This window comes from Rhinopithecus bieti, unplaced genomic scaffold, assembly GCF_001698545.2.
Source record: "Rhinopithecus bieti isolate Rb0 unplaced genomic scaffold, ASM169854v2 scaffold_38004, whole genome shotgun sequence".
NCBI lineage: Eukaryota > Metazoa > Chordata > Mammalia > Primates > Cercopithecidae > Rhinopithecus > Rhinopithecus bieti.
In genome coordinates, this window is record NW_016816095.1 from 1,436,863 (window position 1) to 1,445,292 (window position 8,430).

General features: G+C 39.8%; 1 pseudogene; it reads right to left on the reverse strand.

Annotated features, from left to right (window-relative positions):
- Positions 1-4,725: 4,725 nt before the first annotated feature.
- LOC108516737 (protein FAM92A1-like) lies at positions 4,726-6,700 on the reverse strand (annotated as a pseudogene).
- Between the last annotated feature and the right edge of the window lie 1,730 nt (positions 6,701-8,430).

Genomic DNA, 8,430 nt, shown 5'->3' on the forward strand with positions numbered 1-8,430 from the left:
GAAAGCTGAGGCAGGTGGATCACTTCAGGTCCGGAGTTGGAGACAAGCCTGGGCAACATGGTGAAACCCTGTCTCTACTAAAAATAATAATTAAAAAAAAAATTAGCCAGGCGTGGTGGCACGCGCCTGTAATCCCAGCTACTCGGGAGGCTGAAGCAGGAGAATCGCTGGAACCCGGGAGGCAGAGGTTGCGGTGAGCTGAGATAGCGCCATTGCACTCCAGCCTGGGCAACAAGAGCGAAATTTCATCTCAAAAAAAAACAAACAAAACAAAACCAAAACCAAACAAACAGAAAACCTCTATGCCTCACAAGCAGAAAATACACATATTGTTTAGGCATACATGTAACATGTTAGGGTCACAAAGGAAATACCAATACAAAATTTTTAAATTATTAATATTACTTTAATTGATAAATCATAATTGTATTATATTTATAGAGTACAATGATACTTTGATGTATGTTTACATTGTAGAATGATTGAATCAAGCTAGTTAACAAATGCATCATCTCACTCAACATTTTTTGTGGTAATACGAGTGAAATTTCCTCTCTTAGATATTTTGAAATATGCATTATTATTGACTATAGTCACTCTGCTGTAGAGTAGATCTGAACTTATTCCTCTTGTTTAACTAAAACTTTGTACCCTTTGACCAGCAACACCCCATTCCCTCTCCCACTCAGCCTCTAGTAAACCACTCAGCCTCTGGGTAACCACCATTCTACTCTCTGCTTCTATGAGTTCGACTATTTTTAGATCCTGCATGTAAGTAACAATATGCAATATTTGTTTTTCTGTGCCTGGCTTATGCCACTTAGCATATTGTCCTCTAGATTAATCCAGGTTGTCCCAAATGACAGAATTTCATTCTTTTTTAAAGGTTGATGGGTATTCTGTTATGTATACATAAACTATATTTTCTTTATCCATTCATCTGTTGATGGACACTAGTTGATTCCATATCTTGGCTATTGGAATAATGTTGCAATGAATATAGGAGTACAGATATTCCTTTGACATATTGATATCAATTTTTTTTGGATATGTTCCCAGAAATGAGATTGCTGGATCACATGGTAGTTCTATGTTCAGATTTTTGAGGAATCTCCATGCCATTTTCTGTAATGACTGTACTAATTTTTATTCCCACCAACAATGGGGTACAAGGGTTCCCTTTCCTCTACATCCTCACCAATACTTACCTTTCTTCTTTTTGATAAGAGCCTTTCTAGCAGATGGGAGTGGTATCTCACTGTAGTTTTATTTTGCATTTCCCTAATGATTAGCTATGTTGAGCAATTTTTTTCATGAGCCTGATGACCACTTTTATGTCTTCTTTTGAGAAGTGTCTGTTCAGGTTCTTTGCCCATTTTGTAATTGGATTATTTGTTTTTATGCCATTGAGTAGTTTGAATTCCTTATATATTTTTGATACTAACCTTCATCACATATATAATTTGCAAATATTTTTTCCCACTCTGTGGGTTGTCTCATCACTTTATTAGTTGTTTTCTTGTGCAGAAGCTTTTTAGTTTGATGCAATCTTGTCTATTTTTGCTTTTGTTGCCTGAATATTTGGGGTCCTACCCAAAGAAATCCTTGCCCAGACCAATGTCATGGAACATTTCCCTTATGTTTTTTTCTAGTAGTTTTACAGTTTCAGGTCTTACATTTTAAGTCTTTAATTCATTTTAAGTTGACTTCTATGCATGTGTAAGATAGGGATCTAATTTTATTTTTTTGTGTGTGTGGAAATCCAGTTTCCCCAGCACCATTTACTGAAGAGATGATCCTTTGCCCATTGTATTTTTTTTGATTCCCTTATCAGAAATTAGTTGACCGGCTGGGTGCAGTGGCTCACACCTGTAATCCTAGCACTTTGGGAAGCCGAAGCGAGCAGAGGTCAGGAGTTCAAGATTAGTCTGGCCAACATGGTAAAATCCTATCTCTACTAAAAATACAAAAATTATCCAGGCATGATGGCGGGCGCCTGCAATCCCAGCTACTCTGGAAGCTGAAGCATGAGAATCACTTGAACCCAGGTGGCAGAGGTTGTAGTGAGCTGAGATCATGCCACTACACTCCAGCCTGGGCAACAGGGCAAGACTCCGTCTTAAAAAAAAAAGAAAGAAAGAAAAAAGAAGTTAGTTGATTATCTGTGTTTGAATTTATTTTGGGACTCTGTATTTGATTCCACTGGTCTGTGTGTCTGTTTTTATGCCAGTACCATACTGTGTTGGTTACTATACCTTTGTAATATAAATTTAAATCAGGAAGTGTCATGTCTCCAACTTATTTTTTTTTTTCAGAATTGCTTTGGCTATTTGGGTTTTTTTTTTTTTTGTGGTTCTATGTGAATTTTAGGATTTTTTTTCTATTTCTGTGAAAATGATACTGGAATTTTGGTAGACAGCAAAACATTTTATCATATTGGCTGCGTTCTCTTACCTCAGTACAATAATTCAAAATTAATAAAAAAAAAAAAGGCAACAAAGGATTATATTTTAAGAGATTAAAAAAGCTTCTAAAAACTTAAGGATGAAAAAAATTATAATACTGATCATTGCTAATGGTAGCTGAGCTTTTGCCATGTGCCAGACGTTCTTCCATGTATTGTATGTTTAGCTCATTTAATCCTGATAGGACCCCAAGTAAGGACTATCCTTATTTCCACTTTACAGATAATGAAACTGAGGAACAACGTGATTCTGCCCAGAGGCAGAACACATCCTTTTTAACACAATCCCAAGATGCTGCTTCACTTAGAAAATAACACGTAACTGAGGCCGGGGGTGTGGCTCATGCCTGTAATCCCAGCACTTTCGGAGTCTGAGGCAGGTGGATCACAAGGTCAGGAGTTTGAGATCAGCCTGACCAACATGGTGAAACCCCGTCTCTACTAAAAATACAAAACTTAGCCGTGTGTGGTGGCACACCTGTAATCCCAGCTACTCAGGAGGCTGAGGCAGGAGAATTGCTTGATGAACCTAGGAGGCGGAGGTTGCAGTGAGCCGAGATTGTGCCACTGCACTCAGCCTGGGTGACAGAGCGTGACTCTGTCTCAAAAAAAAAAGAAAAAAAGAGAGAGAGAAAATAATATGTAACTGAATGATCATGAAAATTATAATGTGCAGAGCACATCAAAAGTGTAGTAAGTACATAGCCATAAAAAAGAACAAAACCACGTCCTTTGTAGCAACATGGTTACAGCCGGAGGCCATAATCCTAAGCGAATTAACACAGGAACAGAAAACCAAATACCTCATGCTCTCATTTGTAAGTGGGAACTAAACTTTGAGCACATATGGACAGAAACGTGGGAACAACAGACACTGTGGACTACTAGAGCCGGAAGGGAAGTAGGGGATGTGGACTGAAAAACTCCTTATTGGATACTATGCCATTACCTGGGTGGTGACGGGATCCACACCCCAAACCTCAGCATCAGGCAATCTACCCACATAACAAACCTGCACATGTACCCCTTGTATCTAAAATAAAAGTTGAAATTTAAAAAAAGTGTAGTAAGTGGGAGATATATAATCTTAGAAAAAAAGAACGGACTGAAAAGTAATGACATAAACACTCAGCAGAGTAAACTCCAAAATAGTAGATACAAGGGATTAACAGAAAGCATAAATGGGTGAAACAAAAAACAAGAAATGATAGAGAAGATTGTAAAGCCTAAAGCTGATTGACTGCAAAAACAAATAAAATAGAATGACTTGCAAGCAAGATTGAGTAGGGAAAAATGAGATAAACACACACACAAATACACTAGGACTAAAATGAGTCATTGCCAAAGAGGGAATAGAGGTTTTGCAAACCCTATGAGAATGCTATTCACAACTTAATGAAAACATTTGAAAAAAAAAAAAAAAGATAAAATGGACATTTTCCTAAAATAAATGTAGCATATCAAAAGAGACTTGAAAAGGAACAGAAAACTTGCAAGCATCAATAATCATGCTTCCATGATTTTACCAACAGTTAAAATCAAACCATCAAAACCCAATCTTACAAAGAAATGTTACATGTACAACAAATAGTTTTCTGAATGATCTAATAACTTTTAAGCTGAAAAGAGGAATGTTTCCCAACTTATCTTATGAACACATATAATTTTGAACAGAACAATACAAAAATATAAGCCCATTTCATTTGTGGATATAGTTACAAAATCCTAAATAAATTTTGGCCAACATAGTTCTAGCAATATATAAATAAGAATATATCATGAACAAGTTGGATTTATGTCAGAGTGCAAAGATAGTTTAAAATTAGAAAATTGTGTTTATCTTGTCATACCAACAAATTGAGAAAAAATGGGAGCATTATGGGAAATACAGAAAAAGCACTTGATAAAATTCAACATCACTTCATGACAACATTTTGTTTTTACCGAAACAGGAGTGGAAAAGGACTTTCTTAACCTATTTTTTATTTCCCAAAACAACAAAAACCTGAAACAAATGTGGCAAAATTTCAGATAAAGCTGAATAGTGGGCCCACAGGAGTTTGTAATATAATTCTCTGAACTTGTTTTCTGTTGTTTGTTTTGGATCATCTGGATGCTAAATGAAAAAATAATTGAAATAGTGGAGGAAGTGATAACGTAGAAAATTCATAAAATGAGACACCGATGAAAGAACAGAAAACAAATGATACTAAAAAATTATATAAAAGGGAATAAGATAACTGTTGTTCATACCACATTTTAGATGGTTAGACAATGAATATATGAAGGGTTCAAATAAATGGAAAATCGAAGAGATGAAAATTTACAAGAAATAGAGAAAGAGATAATGAGAATGAAAGGAGTCAATCTAAATGAAAGGTAGGATGGAACAAGAAGGCAATTTGAATCTAGTAGAGTAGATTTTTGGAAACAAGAGGTGTTAATTTAAAAAAGAAGAGGAGGAGAAGGAGAAAAGAGATAACCCTCTTCCCCGTTCTGAAAATATATTAAGCAAAACACTCCTTTTCAGGGTCAATACTTTCTTTCTCTCACCTGTAGTAGAGAACAAACTGCTACGCTCAAGTCATTTTTTTTGGGGGGGGTGTTGAAATGACTGGTGTGTAATATTTTAAAAGCCTTCATTTTGGTCAGCATAAGTTTCCTTCAGTTATTTTTCCATTTCTAGTTGAATTTCATTTTGAGGCTTACCATATCAAAGTGAGTATAAAGTTCTGCAATGTAATCACTGTGGATTTCATGTCATTTATGATGAAAATGGAAATGTGTAGTTTACTTAAGAAAATTTTCTTCTTCTGTAACATCTAACTCTTCATCCTCATCATCTTCTGCTGGCTGATCCTTTCTTAATTGGTAGCAGATACCTGTCCTGTTCCAGATGCACACTTTGCTGACAGTGATGTCTGATGAGGTGACTTTGAATTTGCTCTTACCATATCTAAATGAGATGAATAATCTGGTGCATACAGAGAATTTCAGAAAACCTCTAAATCTAAATCTTCATCCTCATCAATCTTTTGTATATTCTGGTAGGCAGCTGTGTAGGCCTCTAAAGTTTTGCTGTGAAATAACATTTCAATTGTGAAAAATTTGGAAAATATAGTCTTTCTAGCCTTTATTTTCTGCCTTTCAAAGTTGTCAATAGTTTCCTCCACTTGTTCGGGTAGCATCCCTTTCAGCTCTTTGTAATTCTGTGTCTGCCTTTGGTCCAAAGGAAGAAGGACCAAGCAATTGGGACAGCCCCAAACTGCTGCTCCAGGGACTCCTCTCAGGAATGGAGGTGTTCTGGAACCTCAAACGCTCTCAAAGAGCCACTCCTCATGTGGTTTCTGGCTGAGCTGGGCAGTAACAACCTTAAAAAACATTCTTTGTTTTTTTTTTTTTTTTTGAGACAGAGTCTCACACTGTTACCCAGGCTGGAGTGCAATGGCGTGATCTCGGCTCACTGCAACCTCCGTCGCTGGGTTCACACCATTCTCCTGCCTCAGCCTCCTGAGTAGCTGGGATTACAGGCGCTGCCACCACGCCTGGCTAATTTTTTTGTATTTTTAGTAGAGACGGGATTTCACTATGTTAGCCAGACTGGTCTGGAACTTCTGACCACGTGATTCGCCCACCTCAGCCTCCCAAAGTGCTTTGATTATAGGCATGAGCCACCATGCCTGGCCTAAAAAACTTTTTTTTAAGGTCAAAATTCAAAAGATACAATAACATGTCGTTCAGGTGGGTTTCGCTGACCTGTTCCTTCTACTTGAGTTAATTGCTTAGCTTCTCGATTCCTTGCTGTGAATGTTGCCTTGCGGTCATCCCGTTTCATTTTTATAGTGGCTCCATAAGCTTTCAAGGGTTAACCACTTTGGCTTCAAGTCTTTCAACCTCTGCTTGTCAATAATCCTGAAGTTTGGCAAACTCATCAGCAAAGTTCATCAGGCCCAGCTTTAGATGTGGGGTCTCTGTAGCGGCATACTAATTGATTTCATTCATCAGGAGGTCCGCTTCGTCTCGCGGCCTGGCCGTTTTCTGCACACAGGCAGCAAAGAATTGGCACAGTTCTCCAAAATGCTTCTCCACATTTGAGACAGCTGCTTGCAGTTGTTTGGTTTGAACATTCCGGTTTTCCAGTGTGCATCTCAACATCTTGCCTGGCGCACAACCAGGGACCCCGGGGGAGCCCAATGACGGGGGCTCTGAGGGGCCTGGGTGCGCGCTGGGGCGCAAGCCGCCCTCACGTCATGATTCTGTGCTTCTGTGATGATTGATGACCTCTTTGTGAAGTCAGAGAGCTGTCGGCCAGGCAACATCTCTAAGTGGGGATGCAGGCAGCCATCTGCTGGTTGTAATTTTGGGGCAAAAGAACAGATAGCTACACTGTGCCCAGAATATCACATGCATGGAAGGATGTTGGAAATTAATGTTGGTGAAAAGAAAGCATATGAAAATGTCTTTATAAATTATAACATGCTATATAAGTGGCATTACAATGATCAAAGGTAAAGCAACACGTATTATAAGGGTAAGACAAGATTTGATTACATAAGCACCTTAGCAGGCCTTAGGACATAAGAGACTTCATCCATTTCTTCCTACTTCTTGAGTGCCTGCAGGAGATGAATGAGACACGGTCTCCACCCCCACAGGGCTTGCAATCTTTTAGGGGCAACTGGGTACTTATGCATGACGCCAGGCAGACAGTGATGAGTGCCACGAGAACAATGGCTGCCTCCTGTAGGGACAGAAAACACTTTCTCTCTACTCTCTGAGATTTCATAATTGACTCCAGGACAGTAGGCAGATGAACAGGAGAAAAACGTGCACATTTATTACACGGATGGGAGCAGCACGAGAAAGAAAAGCGAGTACCCAAAACCCAGTGAAACTGACAAGCTTATCTACTTCTTCATAAAGAAGAGGGGATCAGCCATGTAGGCTGCTTAGGGGAAAGTAAGTGCTTTTTGGGGAAGATGAACAGGTGATAGCCTATGGTGATGTCTGTGAGCGGCCCAGACCCCCGTCTCTTCTCCTGTGATACAGTGAATCTTGTCTCTGGAGGAGGAACTGAGTTCCTTTTTAGAAGATCTATCTTGAGGAGATAAGGAAGGTTCAGGGACAGCCCCTCCCTGTGCTTCAGGGGAGAAAAAGGAGTGAGACAGGAGGGCAGGCAAAGGTCAGAGAGATCTTGTTGCTGAGGCCGTTGCTGAAGCCTTCGAGTCTCCTCCCGTTCAAAGTACTCTGCAGGCCAGCGCGCCGTATCTTTTTCTGAGCCCCAACAATGGTCAGCTGTGACATCCAGGAAGGCTCTGAAGAGGACGTGGCATTCACCTTGCTCTTGAAGGACAGGGAATACTTGAAAAGAAAAAGATAGACAAAGGACTCAGACAAAAGAAATAGTTCTTTTTCCTCTCACGTAACATTTGGATATTTTTGCCAGTCATCCATCCCTGCCTTGTGGGAACTGAACAGAGAGCGGGCCCATTCGGAAGAAGAGATGAAAGTCTGTTGTGGAGAGCCCCTTAGGGGTCCTTGAACAGGTAGGACCAGCCGGAGGATAACGGGGTGTGCAGGTGTCCATCTAAGCACCACAGCTTGGTTGGGAGCAATTTTGGAATTCCAAGCCTCAGATCCCCACAGCCCTTTCTTCTCATCCCGCCTCTGGCAATGCATAAACAGGAAACAATCTGGGGGTGGCACTGGCCCAGGCCCTCCCACCCACGGACAGGCAGGAGCTGGTGGGTCAGCCTGTACCTCCACATTGGTGCCCCTGCTCAGAGGAATTGATTCATTCGTGTGAAGCTATCTCCACAGCCCAAAGCAAGCTCATTTATTTATGAATAATTTGAAAAGGAAAGTACAAATCTTTTATGGGACTACTTCAGAATATTTCCTATTGTTACCCCCAAAAACTGGGGCTTATTTGTCTGGTGAGTAACAAACGACTCTGCAGGAGAACT